Source organism: Staurois parvus, unplaced genomic scaffold (assembly GCF_062004578.1).
Source record: "Staurois parvus isolate SC_StPar_1 unplaced genomic scaffold, SC_StPar_1.0 ptg001830l, whole genome shotgun sequence".
NCBI classification, from domain to species: Eukaryota; Metazoa; Chordata; class Amphibia; order Anura; family Ranidae; genus Staurois; species Staurois parvus.
Window position 1 is genome coordinate 1,754,310 of NW_028319626.1, and position 21,390 is coordinate 1,775,699.

General features: G+C 46.0%; 1 long non-coding RNA gene across 1 annotated transcript in view; it reads left to right on the forward strand.

Moving 5' to 3' along the window:
* The first annotated feature begins 247 nt into the window (after positions 1 to 247).
* LOC149434124 (uncharacterized) overlaps positions 248 to 21,390 on the forward strand; it is a 55,790-nt gene continuing 34,647 nt past the window's right edge. The window contains exon 1 of the long non-coding RNA XR_016308809.1: positions 248 to 554. This is a non-coding gene — a long non-coding RNA (uncharacterized LOC149434124). The remainder of the gene's footprint in view (positions 555 to 21,390) is intronic.

Genomic DNA, 21,390 nt, shown 5'->3' on the forward strand with positions numbered 1-21,390 from the left:
TTGACAGCTGAGCTGGCAAATCAAATTCCCAGTTTAGTCTGTGAGCGAGAGAATGAAGTGCCTTGACGTAGGCCGGACAAAAAAGGGGCGGTGCCATCGAGATCGACAGCCGCCACGACCAATCATTTTTACAGGCTTCTTTCCACCAGCGAATTCGATCGAAGCGGTTAGATTGACAGCTGCGAGGCCCAACCAAGTTCCCGGCTGGGTTTCTGGGCGCCAATCGGGCGCTGCGGCTGAGGCGGCGGGGCGGAGCTGCGGGCCGTGGCGAGGTTTGCGTGCGCGGCGGGGGTCTGTGAGGAGATTTGTGCGGCGGCGGTGAAGAACAATAATAATAATAAATAGAGAGGGGAGAGATCGCCGCCCGGCGCCGGTGAGCGGGGTTCTCCCCACCCTCCAGGTGGAAGCGGGGCCGTCGTAGCGTCTTCTCCCCCCTCCACCGTCTCCAAGGCCTCTCCGGGCCTGCAGAGGGGGAGAAAGGGTGAGCGGAGGCCGCACCTCAGAGAGCCCCGGGGACAGCGCCGGATCCTGGGTGTCCAGCTTCCCTCATACAGGTAATCCAGGGCCGCCTCCCCGGCCTGCGGGGCCCAGCACAGCCTCAGGGATGGGGGGAGGGGGACTACAGGTCCCAGCATGCTCTGTGACTGGGGGAGGGCCTGCTGGGAGATAATAAGGGGAGGGGGGTCACTACTGTCTGGGTGTGATAATAATCCCCCCCCCCCCGCCTCTGTTTACATTCTGCATCTCCCCTCCCCCACCCCTCACTGCCAGGACCACTGCAGGCCTCAGATTGGATTACACAGCAGGAGCACCCACCAATCACATCCTGTATACCTTCTACAGACGATTGTCAGCTCTTCTGCCCAGAGGAGTCCCACCAATCACATCCTGTATACCATCTACAGATGATAGTCAGCTCTTCTGCCCAGAGGAGTCCCACCAATCACATCCTGTATACCTTCTACAGATGATTGTCAGCTCTTCTGCCCAGAGGAGTCCCACCAATCACATCCTGTATACCATCTACAGAGGATTGTCAGCTCTTCTGCCCAGAGTAGTCCTGCCATTCATATCACATCCTGTATACCTTCTACAGATGATAGTCAGCTCTTCTGCCCAGAGGAGTCTCACCAATCACATCACATCCTGTATACCTTCTACAGATGATTGTCAGCTCTTCTGCCCAGAGGAGTCCCACCAATCACATCCTGTATACCATCTACAGATGATTGTCAGCTCTTCTGCTCAGAGGAGTCTCACCAATCACATCCTGTATACCTTCTACAGACGATTGTCAGCTCTTCTGCCCAGAGGAGTCCCACCAATCACATCACATCCTGTATACCTTCTACAGATGATTGTCAGCTCTTCTGCCCAGAGGAGTCCCACCAATCACATCACATCCTGTATACCATCTACAGATGATTGTCAGCTCTTCTGCTCAGAGGAGTCTCACCAATCACATCCTGTATACCTTCTACAGATGATTGTCAGCTCTTCTGCTCAGAGGAGTCTCACCAATCACATCACATCCTGTATACCTTCTACAGATGATTGTCAGCTCTTCTGCCCAGAGGAGTCCCGCCAATCACTTCCTGTATACCATCTACAGATGATTGTCAGCTCTTCTGCCCAGAGGAGTCCCACCAATCACATCACATCCTGTATACATTCTACAGATGATTGTCAGCTCTTCTGCCCAGAGGAGTCCCACCAATCACATCCTGTATACCATCTACAGATTGTCAGCTCTTCTGCCCAGAGGAGTTCCACCAATCACATCCTGTATACCATCTACAGATTGTCAGCTCTTCTGCCCAGAGGAGTCTCACCAATCACATCCTGTATACCATCTACAGATTGTCAGCTCTTCTGCCCAGAGGAGTCTCACCAATCACATCCTGTATACCATCTACAGATTGTCAGCTCTTCTGCCCAGAGGAGTCTCACCAATCACATCCTGTATACCTTTTACAGATGATTGTCAGCTCTTCTGCCCAGAGGAGTCCCACCAATCACATCCTGTATACCATCTACAGATGATTGTCAGCTCTTCTGCCCAGAGTAGTCCTGCCATTCATATCACATCCTGTATACCTTCTACAGATGATTGTCAGCTCTTCTGCCCAGAGGAGTCCCACCATCATCCTGTATACCTTCTACAGATGATTGTCAGCTCTTCTGCCTAGGGAAGTCCCACCAATCACATCCTGTATACCATCTACAGATGATTGTCAGCTCTTCTGCCCAGAGGAGTCCCACCAATCACATCTTGTATACCATCTACAGATGATAGTCAGCTCTTCTGCCCAGAGGAGTCCCACCATCATTCCATCTACTTCATATCATATCCTCTGTGCTTTCTACAGATCATGAGATCCTGCAACTCTTCTATAGTGCACAGTCATTCTAAGGGTAGATTGTCAGCTTTTCTGCCCAGGAGAGGCCCACCATCTTCCTACCTGCACCCTTTCTAGAGTACTCCGCATTCCTTTGTGTAGATTGCCAGTTCTTCTGCCCTGGATCATCAGATCCTGAATCCCTTCTACAGCAGTCAGCTATTACATGAGTAGATTGTCAGCTCTTTTGCCTAGGAAGGTCCCACCATCATCCCACCAGATACTGCATCCCTTCTGTAGAATTTAATAGATTGTCAGCTCTTCTGCCTAGTGGGGTCCCATCATTATCCTATCAGATCCTGCCTCCCTTCTACAGCACTAAGATTTTCTATGAGTAGATTGTCAGCTTCTCAGCCTGGAGGGGTCCCACGTTGTTCCATCAGATCTTGCATCCTTCAACAACACTTAGCCTTCCTATAAGTAGATTGTCAGCTCTTCTGCCTAGTGAAGTTCCACCATAATCTCATCTCTGCTGCATTCAGCCATCCAGTCAGTAGATTGTCATCTTTTCTGGCCAGGAAAGTCCCACCATAGTTCCGTTGCTGAAAATCCAGAATCACTAAGCCACCCCGAGTGTAGACTGTTAGCTCCTCAGTCCAGGAGGGTCCCACCATAATCCCATTACTCAATCCTGCATTCTTTCTACAGCCCTGAAACATCCCATGAGTAGATTGTCAGCTCTGCTGCCCAGGACAGTGCCTTCACAATGCCATCAAATCTCGCATCTCTTCTACCTCATTAAGCAATCCTGAGCGTAGATTGACAGCTCTTCAGCCCAGGAAAGTCTTGCTATAACCTCATCCCTAAATCCTGCATCTCTTCTGCAGCACTGAATTATTCTAAGTATAGATTGTTAGCTCTTCTGCCCAGGGAGAGTTCCCAATAATGGTATGCCTCGTTGTTACCTTCTGCCTTTCCCCAGCTAGTCATCTAGATTGTTCTCTTCAGCCCTGCAGGGTCATCTCATCAGGTCCTTCATCTCTTCTGCAGCACTGGGCCATCCTCAGGGCAGATTGTTAGCTCTTCAGGTCCGGATAATCCCATCATAATGCTATCACTGAGTAAATCCTACATCACTGATCCCCCCCCCCCCTAAGGGTAGGTTGTTAGCTCTACAGATCAGAATAGTTTCACCCCATCACTGAATCCCACATCTCTTCTACAGCACTGAGCCATCCTAAGCGTAGAGTGTTAGCTCTTCAGCCCAGGATGGTCCCAGCAATAATTCCATCATTGGACAAAACTTGTATCTTCTAGGCAGCTCTGAGCCATCCCAAGGGTAGATTGTTAGCTCTGTAGTCTAGGAAGGTCCCACTGTAATCCATCACTGAGTCCTGCAACTCTTCTTTAGGCACTGAGCTGTCCTGCCTAGCTGCAGAGTCTTGGCTCAGGAGTCTTTCAAGTAATGCTTCATTGTTTACATCCTGTCTTGCCCCTCCCCCCACCCAGTTCCTGACTAGATCTTGATGTAAGCTCTTCAGGTCAGGAAGGTCCTATCATAATCCCATTACTAGATAAATGCTGGACTTCTCTGCAGCACCAAGTTCTTGTGACTAGGTGTAGATTGTAAGCTCTTCAGGCCAGGAAGATCCCCCACCCTAATCCCTTCGCTGGATGTATCCTGCATCTCTTCTGTGTAATTGAACCTCTTTCCTACATGTAAATTGTTAGCTTTTTGATCTAGGAGGGTTCCTAATAATAATGCTTTACCTCCTTGTTTACATCCTGCCTATCCTTTCCCCCAGCCAGTCACTGGGCTTCCCTGCCTAGATCTAGATTGTAAGTTCTTCAGTCTATTAGGTCCTCACATTCTTGTCCTCTTTAATGTTTATGGTTCTAAATTTTCACCTTCACAGCCAGAGTCTCTGATTCCTCCTAATTTCGTATAGATTGTAAGCTTTTCAACTGAGGGTGGTCCCAAATAACCCCCTTACTCCTCACCCTACCTTCTGCATCTCCCCTTCGCAAACCTCAGTTGCTGAGGTCTCCTGACAGTGTGTAGATTGCAAGCTCTTCATCTGCAGGGATCCTACATAATCCCTTTACCTTCAATCTAGAAGGGCCTCACATAAATGCCTTCCTCTACCCAACACCCCCCCCCCCCCCCCCCCCCACCACCACCTTCCCCAGAATCCCCTTGAACTTCTTACATTTTGTGTGTTCCTTCAATTGCTGAGCTTTTCTGGTTAGATGTAGATTGTAGGCACTTCAGGGAACCACAGCACTCTTATAACTGTTTCAGTCCTGCATGTCTTCCATAGCACCAAACATTCCCGACCAGATCTAGACTGTTAGCTTTTCAGACGAGGAGGCTTCTCAATGGCCTACCTCCTTGTTTACATCCTGTAGTGCTTACCCCAAGCTAGTTGGTGAACTCGCAACAATGAAAAGGATAAGCTGTTCAGCTGAGGAGGATGCTTCATAGCCCCAGCTCATTGTTTACATCTTGCTTCACCCCTTCCTCACTGAGCTTTCCTGATTAGACCTAAATTGTAAGCTCTTCAACCTAGGAAGGCCTGGCATAAATGTCCTCCCTTGTACTGCTTACTTTCTGCATTTGTACTGCCTAGCCAGTCATTGAGGTTAACAGACTAGATATAGATTGTAAATTCTTCAAACTTGGGAGGGTCCCACAATATTCTACTAACCAGATCTAGATTGTGAGTTCTTCAGTCTAGGAGGGTTCCAAATAACCCTCATATGCAGTACTCCACCCCCAGTTCAGCTGGCCATTGTCATATACAGTGTGGATGGACAACTCTCCAGATGTGCCTATAGTGTTTTGATAGCTGGCCTCATTGGCTGTCAAAATACTCAGTGGCTGAATTTGATTGGATGCAGCTGCTTTTCAGCTGTCAATTTTCCACCCCTCTACTTTGATTTAGTTTTTTTTTCAATTGAGGGATGGTGGGCGGGAGGTGACTTGCTGACCGAAATGTGCATAGTGTATGGCCAGCTTTAGGCCAGACATATATGGACCAAATCTTGACTGGTTTAGCAGGGACCGGCTGAGATTTGATCCATCTATGGGCAGGCTGGTTGTACTGAAGTCGATCCATCCATCGAATGCAGTACAACCAGCTTGTTGGATTTTTTGCATGCGATTACTGCCCACTATAGCCGCCGGCAGTAATCATTATGTTCTGCCAGCAGGGAAGGCTGCCCACTGGCAGAACTCGGCACTGTGGGAGGGATTCCCCCATCAACACTGACTCTGCTGATGGGGGAATCAAGTAACTTTCTTTCCTGGAACCCGAGGTTGCAGGAAAGAAAATTGCTTAATGTATGGCCTGCCTTTGTCACTTTACTCCTTGACTGGATGTAGATTGTAAGCCTTTTAGCCTAGGAGAGTTATGTATAGCCCCACCTCATTGTTTACCCTCTGCCTCAGTGTTTCCTAGTCATTGAGCTCTCCTGGCTGGATATCGATTGTAAGTTCTTCAGCCTAGGAGGACCTCAAGTCCTCTAATGATTCCAATTCAGAATGTTCACATCTGCAGCCAGAGTCCCTGAGCTCTTCTGACTGTAAAGATTGCAAGCTTTTCAGCTGAGGGGGTCCAATGTAACCTCATTACTCCTTACCTCCTGCATCTCCCCTTCTCCAGCCTGGGTTGCTGAGCCTTCCTAACCTGATCTGGGTTCAAGCTTTAAAGCCGAAAGGGCTGCATAGTCCTTCCCTGGAATGTTTGCGTTCACCATCTCCCCTCCCTCAGCCAAAGTCATTTTTTTTCCCATGTGGTATAGATTGTAAATTCTTGCTCAGATCTCCCCTTCCCCTGGCTGAGCTTGGTTAGACTTCCATTTCTGCTTGCAAGCTCTTCAGCCCAGGAGCGTGGCATACTGTTTTGCTGCCTAAGCCATAGTCCAATTTTTAAATAGGTATAGATTGCAAGCTCCTCATCCCAGGAGTTCCTCATATAATTCCTTTAGGCAGCCTATACACTGATCTACCTGACTTCCCCACTGTCAGAATACAATGATCAGTGTTGCCGGCTATATCCAGCAGCATTGATCGTTTTGGGGAAACACTTGACAGGCGGGTTGTACACAAGTCAGTTGATTGACTTCAGAAAAACCAACCTGCCCATACATGAATCAAAATTCATCTGGTCCCTGCTGAGCCGGCCACATTTCCATCCATGTATGGCTGGTCCGTACTAGTTCTATACCATCCTACATCTCCCTCCTCTAGAGCTGCTGAGCTTTCCCAGGTAGATCTAGACTGGAGGTAGTCACTGAGCTTTCCTGACTTAGGCTAGATTTGAAAGCTCCTCACCCAGAGATAATTCCTCACATCTGCATGTCAACCCCCCCCCCCCTCCCATCCCAAAGCCTGATTTCCCTGAACGATCAAATTTTTTAATATTCAGTTTCATCAACCTCACAAGATCTTGTATAATTCCTCTCCAGTACAGTTTCCATCAAGCAATCTCTCCCTAGTCCTGTACCAGCTAAAGTTGCACTGAGCTGTTTCCAAAAGATCAAGATTGCGAGCTCTTTGGCCAAACATGCATTCATAGTTCTTCATCCCACCACTGTTTACATCTTGCATATCCCCTCCTCAAGCTATAGCTATATTGCAAATTTAGCAGCGAAGCCTCTTCATGATTTTACTTTGGTCATCTGACTTTCTCATAGATGAAGTTGCTAATATATCATATATTTTTTGTTAGTGTTTTTTTTTTTTTCAATTTTAATTGTCCCTTTAGCATTAGCTGGTTTGATTATTTTGGCCTGTACAGTTGGCTTTTCTAAGGCCCCATGTACACGGGACACTTCTTCTGAATGATGGAAACTGACTGCTGGACAACGTAGGTTAAAAAAAGTCTGTTTTGCTGCGTTTGCATAACGTATTTGTGTGTTTGCGTTTATGTATGTTTTTTAAAGATAAGCACAGGAGAACCTCCCAAATGCCCAGAATGCACTGAAAAGTAGTAAATTATTAACTATTTTAGACTGTTTCAGAGAAATACAGAGAGTAGAAGCAGAGACAGCAGTAGGTGTTGAGATAATTAGGTGTGAATGGTCATTAACATTTTTTTTGTTTCCAAGGGTGGGAAAGGTGTCTGGTGGAGGGAGTCATTAAGGCCACCTGGCAGGGGGTCCTCATGAGGAATTTGAGGTGTGAATGGTCATTAACATATCTTTTGTTTCCAAGGGTGGGAGAGGTCTGAGGTGTGAATTGGTCATTACAATGTGTGACAAGCTTGGTAGGAACATCCTGTGTTCAGTGTTTTGTCCATTTGAGTACCTTGAAAACGCTTTGCATGCATTTTTCATGATGAGAAAGGCTCTGGACAGCATTGGGAACTGGAAGAGTTAAAAAAAAAAAAGTATAAACGCGATTTGCGGCATTTTGCCGCTTTACAAGCATTTTGCGGTTGAAACGCTGATAAAATCGACTGCTAAACACAAGTTTTCTGCGTTCAAAAAAAGTCTGTAAACTCAAATGCCTGTAAACGACTGTAGACAACATAGTGTACATGGACACATAGGAAAACATTAGGGAGAGTTCAGGGGCTGCTGAAAAAAGGCTGAACATCTCCTAAACGTGCGTTTATCAGCTGCAATGTACATGAGCCCTAGAACTTCCTCCAGCTTTGAGTCTTCTGATTTTCGCTGAGCTTACACAACTGGATGTAGATTACAAGCTCTTCTGCCTAGCGTTCTCTGTCTTCATGCAGTCCGACGGTCAATGCAGATAAGGTACAAACGCGTTTAGTATTATTTTGCATGACCTTTCGCTCGGCTCTAGATTGAATGCTCTAGGGGGTCTCACTTTACCGCTGCCCGCCTGCAATGTGATGATAATCCCTTCTGTGCTCCAGTTACACTTCTGTATGCATAGCTTTTGGATACCAGATCTTCCTTGGTTTCACTTGATTGCAAGCTCTTTAACCTAAGAGAGCTGCCTATACTGCTTTCTTTTTGAGATCTGTTGATTCCAAATGTTTAACAGGCCGGAGGATTGCATTTTTACAGTAGTGCCTTGTGCTGTGATACTTGCTGTGCCTTTATTATTATACAGGATTTATATACGCCAACAGTTTGCGCAGCGCTTTACAAAATGAAGACATTACAGTTACAATACAATTTGTGGTACAGGAGGATTCAGAGGGCCCGGCTCCTGAGAGATTACACTCTGTGTCATGGACACGTACCTGCAGATGACCTCCTTTTTATTGTGATTTTTTTTATTTAATGTTTGTGATGTGTAAAAGGTTAATGATTCCTTCAAAAACTTTACATTTCCTGCCAGTGTCATATGTCAATAGTGTGTTTATTGCCCTAATGTGTTGACAGTACTGTGGTTGTGAACACTACAAAGTGAATTCCACAACATGTCGCCTGTAGTTTTTGCATGCTCTGTTCTCATCTCCTTCAGTACTGGTGCTCTTCTATATGTCTGCCATAGCTTAGAACAGGGGTCTTCAAATTTGCTGAACAAAGAGCCAGTTTATTTCGGGGGGGGGGGCAGATGTGGGGGTAAAAAATGTCCTGGCGTCAGTGGGAGTATACAATGGCTAAATGGTTAGCACTTCCGCCTGGCAGTAAAAGGTCATTGGTTCGAATCCGAACAACGGCACCACCTGCTTGGAGTTTGCATGTTCTCCCTGTGCCTGCATGGGTTTACCCGGGTACTCCGTTTTCCTCCCACACTCCAAAGACATGCTGGTAGGTGAATTGGCTCCTGTCTAAATTGTCCCTAGTATGTGTATGTATGAATGTGAGTTAGGGACCTTAGATTGTACACCCCTTGAGGGTTAGGGACTGATGTGAATGTACAATATATATGTAAATTGACAGCGCTATATAAGTACATTAAATAATAATAATAAATCTTTTGATTTGGTTGGGGGGGAATACTAGTCCCCCACCATTGGTGTCAGTTGGAGGCATTGTGCCCCCATTATTTGTCATTTTAATTTATAGCTGTCCCTCCGTTGTTGGTGGCCGCCCCTTTCCCCCCCCCATCCCCTCCCCAATCGGTGTCAGTGGGCAGGTGTAGCGACACACACACTTACAATCTCGTTGGTGTCAGTGGCAATCATAGTGGCCCAAGGGCTAGATAAAGGTATACAAATGGCCGCAGTTTGGAGACCACTGGCTTAGGATGCTGAGAATTTTGCTGTCATTTTGTGGTTCTCTTTCTGAAAATGCTAGTTGCCTGGCTAACATACTAATCCAATGGCCTCAGTACTTTGAGGCACCCATAACCATGGAATAACATGCTGATCACACCCATAACCATGGAATAACATGCTGATCAGGCAGGTTAGGTGTGTTTTGCGCGCGCGTTTGTTCGCGTTCTCAATTTAATGGTTAAAAGGTAGGGGTGAGTTTGCGTTTGAAGTCAGACGTTGGCTCTCATTCCTACTCCGATGAACTGCGGTCTGACAGCTGACATATACAAAGGGGCAGAGATGCTCCTCCACAGTGATGTCATAAGTATCTCTGCCCCTTTTGTATATGTCACATGTGGGGCGGGGATTCCTCCCCCCGCAGCTCATTGGAGGAAGAATGACAGCTGACTTCCAGGTTTGCACAAATGTAAGTTGGTGTTCGGTATTTTCCGAGAATGAACTGTAGCATTCTCCGTACTTCCTCATTACATTGGTTTTCTTTATCTGAGAAATGGCCATCACAGTCCTCAGTACCGTTTCCATGCTGCTGGTTGTAGATTGCAGCTTCTCTAGTTCTGTGAGTAGGATGTGTTACTGGGGATAGAATAGAAGATTTGATCATTCTGTTTCATTAAAGCTCTTCACCCTGGTTGGAAAAACATCAGATTCAGCAAATACTGAAACTACTGTACTGACCTTTAATAAAAGGAAACTTACCTGTCCAGGGTTCCAGCACCGTCCTCACCCTGGCCTGCTCTTCGCTGGTCTTTGGGTCTCCTCCATGTTTACTGTGGGCAGCCAGCTGTGATTTCTTGCGGTTTCCCATTGCGTATGCCTGAGCTGTGCTCCTTTTTTTTTTTTTTTTTTTTTTTTTTGAATGATCCCGCAGGCTTGCTAGAGGGGGGAGGAAAACCTCCAATAGATCCACAGCAGTGATCTGAACAGAAGTGGTAGAGATGGCCAAAAATAGAGGGGGGGGGGGCCATAAAGCAGAATTTCCACTTTAACCACTTCCAGTCCGGACACTTTCACCCCTTTCCTGTCCAGGCCAATTTTCAGCTTTCAGCACTATCACACTTTGATTGGCAATTGTGCGGTCATGCAATACTGAACCCATGTGAATTTTTTTAGCATTTTTTTGAGACAGATAAAGCTTTATTTTGGTGGTTTTTACTCACCGCTGGGATTTTATTTTTTTTGCTATGTAAATTTAAAAATCCAAAAATTTTGAAAAGTGTTTTTCTTATAAAATTTTGCAAATAGATAATATTTCATCATAAATCTTGGCCAAAATTTATTCCGTTATCTTTTTAGTAAAAAAAAAAACCCAAATTAGTTTAACTAAAAATTATAATTTTTAAATATTTTTTAAAATTTTTTTATATTTGTTTTTTTTTTACATACGGTCACTCTAGCAGTACAGTGTCACCATGGTGACACTGTACTACTTGTGGGGGTGATGAAGATTTTTATTTTTTACACTTATTGCTTTTACACCCATAAAGGCTATAAAAGCGATCATTTCTCCTTCTCTTTAGCTGCATTTTTGCAGCCATTGAGAACTACTGAGTGAGCTGTGATTGGTCACAGTTTGTTACATGGTACCAGGCTGTTGTGAATAGCCCTGTACCATGTGACCTCTGTCATCCACAGATTTCACACGTAGTAAGCAATAATGTCACAAGTGACATCTTGCTTACTACTCTGCATGTGATCACTGATTGGCCAATCAGTGATCACATGATCGGGACCTCACACAGAGGTCCCGTCTGACGATCGGTGTTCCGGAGGACACAGCGGGCAGCAGACCGCGGTGCTGCAGGCTCCCAGGGAGCGCGCACAAGCAGGGTGCGGGGAGTCCGTTTATAAACGGCCACCCGACCCTGCACTGCCCCGTCTGGCCGTTTATATACAACGGCCGGACGGGAGGTGGTTAGGCAGGTTTACTGAAATGAATGGTAAATTCCTTCACAGTTCTGCACCATTGAAATTCTGTTTCTCCCCAGTTGCATAAAAAACATAAAAAATGAATAAAAACACACAAACGTGAGCACACTATTGCTCAGTAACACGCGTCCAAAAATGTGCATTATTGCATATCTGAGTGTGAAAGGGCACCTTGGTGGTTTTTATAGAGATTTCCTGAGGCTAGATTGTAAGCTCTGCTTTATAATGGGTCTCATAGATTTATTGCAGCCATTGTGTTTATTGCTGGTTAGTGAGGAGAGATGGACCCTAACGCATTCTGCGCCTGCGGTGTTTACATCTTTGCATCTCCCCTCCCCCTGCTCCTGGGATGGGGAACGTATTGGCAGTAAATGATCCAGTCGCAATCAATGTGTCTGTACTACTTGTTCTCTAAATGATTTTTTTTTTTTATTATTTTTCTTCATGAGATGAAGATTGTGTCCCCCCGGGTGACCACACAGGTGAATCATTGGTTAAATTCTATTCCGAGGTTTGATGCTTTTATTTTTGGGGGTGCTGTGTTACCAGGGCTTCACAAATCATAGGTGACCAATGCTGCTAAACAAATTTACAGCTGCTAGCTAATCTACTCGAGGCTTTTGTGTGAACGTGTTCTCCGGAAATGAGTTTGGCCGCGCTAGCTGTTTAATGCGACAATAATTTGTCCAGCCATGGTCAGGGAGAAACGACAAAGTATGCAAGAATACAATATTAAAGTGGAACACCGACATGGCTTTGCAGGTATTTCTAATTCTGTCCAGCCAGTCATTGTCACATTCCTGACAAAAGTGATATAATGGGAGAGCTTTACTAACACTGGAGCACAAACATGTCTGTACTTACCTGCTGTGTGCAGTGGTTTTGCACAGAGCACCCCGGATCCTACGCTTCTCGAGTTCCCTGACTGGGCTCCTGTCGGGAGCTGTGGGGACATCCTCTGCTCCATATGTCTTCATTGACTCACTGCCTGTGATTGACTGCAGTGGGAGCCAATGACTTCCACTGCTGCCTCAGCCAATGCGGAGAGGGAGTCCTGGGATAGATGAGACTCCAGTGCAGATGGCTGGATTGAGAGGGGGCTTAGTATTGGGGGGGGGGGGGGGGGTTGCTGCACAGAGAAGGGTTTTTTACCTTAATGTGTGAAGGTAAAAAATTTTGAGCCTTTACATCCACTTTAGGCTTTTGCTGGCAATACATTTATACAATTTTCATTAGATTTACCAAAAACCATATAATATGAGGTCAAACCTAAACGACACTTTCAGTTGTATCCAATTAGGCGGTCCCTTGCACTACACAGTTGAAGGTAAATCTAAAGGAAATTGGGCAGAAATTGGACAGAAAATTGTAAGAAAATTGTACAGTGTTTGGCTAGCCTAAGACAATAAAACCTGGAAGCTGATTGGTTTCTCTGCAGAGGTGCACCAGATTTTGCATTCCCTAGTTTTAGTAAATAACTTCCCATGTTTAAATAAGGTCACTTTTTGTATTAAAAAAAATAATAAATGCACATCTTTTTGCAGGCAAAAAACTGTGTGTGTGTATATATTTATTTATATATATATATATATATATATATATATATATATATATATATATATATATAATTTTTACACTGGAGCCTGGAAAGCATTGCACCCCTGATCAGGAGACCGGGGGTGCAATCTCTGGCTCCTGCAGGCTCTCAGTCTGCACATACAGGCAGGCAGTAACTGCATTGTGGACAGGCTCGATGAACAAAGAGTGTTCACCAGCGCCCCCACAGTTCATTGAGAACCACAAGCTGTCTGCTGGGGTGGCCGTCGGTATTTTTAGTTCATTAATTCACAGAACTCTGCAAATAAATGATGCAGCTGTGTGGGCGGAGCTCCGCATGGCTGTGCTATTTTTAAATTGTGACAGCTGGTGCGGGGAGAAGACCCCCCCCCCCCCCCCCCCCCCCCCGGTCCCGCCGCTGCCTTTACTGGGTTCTCCTGTCTGATCAGGCAGCCTGGTAAGGATGCAGCCGACAGCGACCTCCGGTTCCTGCGACACAGTGACAGGAACTGATGTTGTTCCTCCCAGTGTGTGACATCAGAAACGACGAGGATTTTGTCATTTACGGATTCTGTCTGATGTAAACAGCCCATTATTGGTTTGTAAAAGCATCACATCAAACTGATCTTGGTTTGATCAGATCCTTTGGAGGCCGGAGGAGAGATCTGGGGTCCCATAGATTCCAGGTCTCTCCATAAAGAGGACCTTTCATGGCCCATGCTATCACAAGGGGGATGTTGTTTATTGTAATAGCAATAAAGTTGATCAAAACAAAAAAATAAATTTAACCGCTTCCTGTCCACCATATACCAGAAGTACTGCTACAGGGCAGCACGGGTGCGCAAAATCACGTGTGTGTGTGTGTGTGTGTATATATACGTGATTTTGCACTTCTGGGTAGGGGGTGCACGTGTGTGCCCTACCAGCACCGCCGTTCAAGGCTGTCAATCACTGGGTTCCGGCCAGTGATTACTCACTGACACCCGGTGATTGCCGAGAATCTCTGACGAAGGGGAGAACTGTTAGTAAACAAAACAGTTCTCTCCCCTGTCAACTCCTGCACACTGCTTTGCGTGGCGGTGCATAGCACAGCCACACAAAGCAGTGTGCTTACAGTGAAGGACACATACACAGCCCCTAGTAGAACAAAACACAGTTAACCCTTTGATCGCCCCATATGTTAACCCCTTCCTGCCCAGTGCCATTACTACAGTGTCAGTGCTCTTTATTAGCAATGATCACTGCATTGGTGTCACTGGGGGGAACGGACTTGGTGTCTCTGACATCCCCAGTGTCAGAATGCCCTGCCGCAGTCCCGCTATAAGTCACTGATCGCCGCCATTACTAGTTAAAAAAAAAAAAAAAGTATATATACCGCCATTTGTAAACGCTGTAACTTTCAAGTAAACTAATTAATTTACATGTATTGGGATTTTTTTTTTAGTAAAGACATGGAGCAGAATACATTTTGGCCCAAATTTATGATGAAATTTATATTTTTTTTTTTTTTTTTTTTTTTTTACTGGACATGTTTAACCACTTGCCCTCCTGAGGATTTACCCCCCTTAATGACCAGGCCTCTTTTTTTGCTACTCGGCGCTGCACTAGTTCAACTGATAATTGCGCGGTCATGCAATGCTGCTTCCAAACGAAATTTACGTCCTTTTTTTTTTTCACACAAATAGAGCTTTCTTTTGGTGGTATTTGTTCACCTGTGCGCTTTTTATTTTTCACGCTATAAACAAAAAAAGACCAAAAATTTGAAGAAAAACCATATTTTTTTAATTTCAGCTATAAAAAATATATAGTAAACTCAAAGTTGGTTATAAATTTTGGCCAAAATGTATTCTGCTCCATGTTTTTGGTAGAAAAAAATCCCAATAAGTGTATATTGATTGCTTTGTGTGGAAGTTATAGCGTCTACAAACTATGGTATAAATACTGCAATTTACGCCATTTGTTTGCTATACAGCGCTGCGCTAGTTTAACGGACAATTGCGCGGTCATGCAATACGGTACATAAATTAAATTTACATCCTTTTTTTTTTTCCCCACAAATTGAGCTTTCTTTCGGTGGTATTTGATTCCCAGTGCGGTTTTTATTTTTTGTGCTATAAAAAAAAGGCTTACAATTTTGAGGAAAAAAACAATATTTTGCACTTTTTGCTATAAAACATGTCCAGTAAAAAAATCTAATTTATTCATAAATTTCTGCCAAAATGCATTCTGCGACATGTCTTTGCTACAAAAAACCCAATACGTGTAAATTAATTGGTTTACATGAAGATTATAGCGTTTACAAATGGCGGGAAAGATACTGGGATTTTTAATTTTTTTTTATACTAATAATGGCGGCGATCAGCGACTTATGGCGGGACTGCGGCGGACATTCTGACACTGGGGGGGAACTGACTTGGGGTCACTGACATACCAAGTGACACCAATACAGTGATCAGTGCAAAAAAAAAAAACACTGACACTGTACTAAAGGCACTGGGGAGGAAGGGGTTAACTTTATTATTCAGGGAAAGGGTTAACTGTGTGAGGGGAGTGTTTTACTAGGGGGCGGGGGTGTGTACTGCAGGGGACACCACTGATCGGGAGAGAGAAAATCTTCTGTCCGGATCAGCGTGTCAGGAGCTGTCAGGGAACTGACAGAGAGCAGAGCTACTGCAGCTGTGCTCTCTGTCACTGATTGCTGCTAATCGCCAGGACATAGCTGGTAACGTTTTAAAACATGGTTTTGCGCAGCTGTGCCGCCCTGCCACCGTATTTCTACAGTGGCTGGGCGGCATGTGGTTAATAGCAAAAAGTAAAAAAAAATCTTTTTTTTTGTTTTTTTTTCTTTCTCAAAATTGTCAATCTTTTTTAATTTTATAGCACAAAAAATAAAAAATGCACAAACCATTAAATACCACAGAAAGAAAGCTCAATTTGTGGGGGAAAAAGAAGTAAATTGCATCTGGGTGCAGCGTTGCATGACTGTGCAATTGTCAATTAAAGTAAAGCAGCGCCGTTACGCAAAAAAAAATGGCCTGGTCAGGGAGGGGGGTAAATCCTCAGGAGGGCAAGGTGTTTAAAGCATGATGTTTGGTATCTTTTTTTTTTTTTTTTTTTTTTTTTTTTGTTTGTTTGTTTGAAAACCAATCAGCTGCTTTTTGTTTTTTTTTGTTTTTTGGGGGGGAAGGTCAAAGGGAATTAACACAGTCACAAAAAACAGAACAAGGGAGTCTGTTAGGCAGGACAGTAGCACAAAACGACTGTAAGAAATAGTGACATAATAAATTGCCGTGATCAAAGCTGCCGTACAAAAAGCAGATAGACAATAGAAACAGTTGAAGACTAACCCAGGGATGTGCAATTTATATTGCCTGATGCCAGGGATATGTGGTTCTGGGCACCGGGCAGGCAGTTTTGTTCTAACATTTAGCCCTGCTGCGTGACAGCAGGGCTTGTCAGGTGGAAGCATTGGGGAGGCTGAGCTGCCGCCCAATTGTTTCCACACACCGCACTAGTGCCCCCCCCCACTACTATGTACCCTGGGCTCTGCTTGTCCATCTGCAGGCCTGGGACTGATGTAGAGGAGGGGGACACGTGCGCTCTCCTTCCCTTCTTGTCCTCACCTGGAAGTGTTCAGGTCTGGTATGGATCTTGAGAGGAACTCCCACACCAAAATGTAAAAAAAATGGCGTGGGGGTCCCCCCCCACAATCTATACTGGACCCTTATCCGAGCATGCAGCCCGGCAGGTCAGAAAAGGGGGGGGGGGATGAGCGAGCCTGAACCTTACCAGTCCACTTGCCCTCAATATGGGTGGTGCTTTGGGGCAGGGGGGGCTCCCCCCCCACAAAGCACCTTATCTCCATGTCGATGTGAACAAGGGCCTCTTCTCCACAACCCTGACCGTTGGTTGTGGGGCATCTGTGGGCAGGGGGCTTATCGGAATCTGGAAGTCCCTTTAACGGGGGGCCTCCAGATCCCGCCCCCCCATGTGAATGAGTATGGGGTACATGGTCCTTTGGGGAGGAGAGCCCCCCTGCCCTAAAGCACCCCCCTATGTTGAGGGCATGTGGCCTGGTATGGTCACCCCCCACCCCCACCCTCCTGGCCTGACCTGCCGGGCTGCATGCCGAATAAGGGTCTGGTATGGATTTGGAGGGGGGGGACCCCCACACCATTTTTCTTTTGAGTTCCCCTCAAAATCCATACCAGACCCGAAGGGCTTGGTGTGGATGGAAGGGGGTCCCCAATACTGTGTTGTTTTGTTTTTTTATTTATTTATTATGGTGCCGGTTTGTAAATGTATTTACCTCCCTTTTTTTTTTTTTTTTCTTCATTTTTTCTTCCTTATAGCTCAGAAATTCAGCTGCCACTCTTTCAGTTTATTTCCAGAGTTAAGAGAAACAATGTTTCCTTTTAGTCTCTTAAAAAGAAACAAAGTTTCTGGTAAAGTGAAAGCTAATGTTGTGAGCTATAGTGAAGAAAAAAAAAGCCTGCAATTGCATTTAAAAATCAGTAGTGACATACACTTCGTATTGCGACAAAAATTGGTAAACCAAAGCATTATTTTCAATGGATTTTCATTCGTTAACCGAAGTGTATGTAAACCGAGATATTACTGTACTCCGTTTGGGGTAACAGACCTGTAATCTTGGTAAAGGCTCATATCTGGCAGTGTAGGGTCGTGCTTCACCATACCCATTACTATCACTACCTTCTCTGCAAGACTAGTATAAATGGAAGTATTATTATACAAGGCGGGAAGCTACTCCTCCATATCCTATCTGTGACCAGGTGAAAGGAGGCCAGGTCGGGTCGGCTGTGCCTAGCTTCCCAAAGTTTCGTAAATTTGCCAACATAGCCTCTGTGCTGATAGACTAATGCAGGCCATAGATGGGTCGAAAACCGGCTTTTTTTTTTTTTTTTTTTTTTAAAAAACAAAAACAAAAATCGGTCGTTCAATAGGCCGACATTACCACAAACGGTAAAAATAATCCGCCGATTTTCGTCCCGTCTATGGCCGGCATTTAATTACTTATGTCCCTGCAGAGAGCTCCGCTATTATATTTGACATGAAAAAGTATATCAGTTGCAACAATGTATCTATTTGTATCCATTTTGGATACAGATGGTTTTATTCAGATACAAATAGATACATTGTTGCAACCGATATACTTTTTCATGTCAAATATAATAGCGGACTGGAATTCCTCCTCCCTCCTCCCTTCCCCTCCCCCCTCCCTCTCTCTCTCTCCCTCCCTCTCTCCCTCCCTCTCCTCCCTTCCCCTCCTCCCTCCCTCCCTCTCTTCCGTTCCCCTCCTCCCTCCCCTCCCTCCCCTCCCTCCCTCCCCTCCCTCCCTCCCTCCCTCCCCCCCCTCCCTTCCCTTCCCCTCCTCCCTCCCCCCCCCCCCTTCCCTTCCCCTCCTCCCTCCCTTCCCTTCCCCTCCTCCCTCCCTTCCCTTCCCCTCCTCCCTCCCTTCCTTCCCCTCCTCCCTCCCTTCCTTCCCCTCCTCCCTCCCTTCCTTCCCCTCCTCCCTCCCTTCCTTCCTCTCCTCCCTCCCTCTCCTCCCTCCCTTCCTTCCTCTCCTCCCTCCCTTCCTTCCTCTCCTCCCTCCCTTCCTTCCTCTCCTCCCTCCCCTCCTCCCTCCCTTCCCTCCCCTCCTCCCTCCCTTCCCCTCCTCCCTTCTCCTCCCTCCTCTTCCCTCCACTTTCCTCCCCTCTTCTCTTCTTCCTCCCCTCTCCTCCTCCTTCAGTGTTTTTCAGTTTTTTTTTTTTGTTGTTTTTTTTATGTGTTTTTACGTGTAGGAGAGGATTGTCAGAATTAGCCTGGACTGGAATCGGTTAAAGCCCAACTGCAGGGAAAATAAAAATCCTTCCTTGCAGACGAGACTGCTCATGCACCCAGGGCTGCTGTTAGAAACCATGGGCCCCATACAGCCAACCTGAAAGCCCCCCCCCCCCAAAAAAAAAACACCACCACACAGTTATGAACACAGTGAGTGATTGGTACTGATCACTCATTGTGTTCATTCAGGAAAGGGAGGGGCTGGTAAATGTGACATATTTACTTGACCTTTCCCCCCACTCTCCATCCTGATTGATCCTATTGTGTGTTTACTGTTTCCGCAGGGAAGGAGAGGTGGAAAGGTGTCAGTACTGTGGTGGTGGGGGCACACGGGGGGGGCCTAGGCAGTAGGGGAAATGTATGGAGCACAGGGAGGGTTATGTGTGCAGTAAGAGGGCAATTACTGGGACTGATCCCCTGTCTCTCTGCTTCTGCTGAAATCCAGGGGGAGAGAAGAAGCCAGCTTTCAGCTGCTGCAGTGAGAGCCATACAGGGGATCTGTTCCAGTAATTGCTCCCCCAGCCATGCCAATCACCATCTCTACCCACATCCAATTGACCCATCTGCCTGGCCCCCCTGCTGGCCTGGGCCCTGTACAGGAGGACTGATGCTACCCCCTTATCCACGGCCCTGCATGCACCGCAGGGGTTAATTGCTTGTTTAGGTCTGGGGGACAGGAAAAGCGGTCGTACTCACCGATCCTCCTCCCACATCAGCCAGAGCCGTACTATACTGCAATGGCGGACTGTATTGAGCGTTCTCAATTGTGATGTAGGGCTATAGGTGCTGCATTGGACTTGATGAGATCTGAGGACTTGCAACCACCAGAACATAGGGGAGAAGCATTGGGGGGGGGGGGGGGGCTACAGGAGAGGCTCTTTTCTTGTCCCCCTCCCTCCAGCCCTAAGTGGGCATTTGACCCTTGAAACATACTTTATGAATAACTGATTTTATCTCAGCACTTTTTAGAACGTATCACAATCCTTCATTTTTATTTTCCCTGCAGTCGGGCTTTAACCAATTCCAGTCCAGGCTAATTCTGACAATCCTCTCCTACATGTTGAAAAATAAATTAAAAAAATCTAGAAAACCGCATAGAACCCCCAAACATTATCTATATAAACATAATTTATTATACATATATTTCTCGAAGTGATTTGCAGAACAAAAACCCCTTAGAAATGTTCAGGTTGTCATCACTCAGAGTTCTCTCTCTCCCACACTGCAGCATTCTGGTTGTGTACGATCACTGATTGTATGTCTCGGTTGCTCAATGGTTTCCTTCCTGTAAGCATTAAAAAAATAAAGACGTGGATGTGCCGAAAGGCGGTCGCCTATTTTTGTCTGAGGCTTGGAAAGGACTGAATTTATTCACCTTAAAGGGAAACTGTGGCTTGTTTTCATGGAGTGCACATTCCGAGTTATTGTAGCACTTGCCTGGAAGTAAAGTTTGACTCGCGTTTCATGTTTTTGCTTTTTTGCTGATCTGTATTTAGATTGTTTCACATAAAGATTATAGGCATTTTAGGCTTCGTTCACACGTACAGCTAGGGGGTGCAAAAACCAGGTGGTTGAACCATGGTTTTACTGCCTGCCTGACCCTGCTCTTGCATCTGTTCAGGGCTGTACACATGCCATGGCAAAAATTAAACATGTTGTATTCTGCGTCCCTTATTGCTGCCCAATGTGACCAGTGCAAGTCTATGGGAATACGTTGCAACCGTGTGCATTGAACGTGATTACGGTGTGGTAGTCCAGCATGTACAGGACTAAATCGGGCAGTGAGAATGTGACATAGTGCCTCCCCTCCAGCTGTCAGATGCCCTCTGAAGAGCAGTCCAGCACATCGCTTGTCAGAGGGCACTGCACATGTGAACAAGCCCTTAGAGCACAAGTGTCAAAGACCAGGCCCGTGGGTCGAATCCGGCCTCCAGGCCATTTCATGTGACCCTTGCACCTCTCCTGCAGGTACCCCTTTGTCTCCGCCCCCAACTTGTCTCAGCAGTCAGTAGCAGAGAGGAATATAACTCCTGCCTCCCCTAGTCTCAGCATTCAGCAGACTCCACTCCTCCTCCTGGTCCTCCTCTAGATCCTGCACTTTCGGCTTTCCAGCTTTGCCCCCCAAAGGGGGTGCACTGTGATGTTAGGTGTGGGATTCTTGACATCTGATGGGATGCTTTGGACATCTAGTCTTACAGATACAACCGGCCCATTGAGGGCAACCATAATGCTGAGATGACCCGTGATGAAATGGAGTTTGACACCCTCACCTTTGTAAAAATAAATGCACATCTTTGTTGCAGGTGAAAAAAAAAGTGCATTCATTTTTTTTTTTTCACATTGGAACCCGGAAAGCATTGCACCCCCGATCAGCAGACACGGGTGCAATGCAGGGCTCCTGCAGACTGTCAGCTCCTACATCATACAGGCAGGCAGTTACACAATGACAGGGAGAGTAAATGAATTGCCTGGAGCGCTCAACATTGCCCTGCTAATTCATTGAGAACTGCAAGCCGACA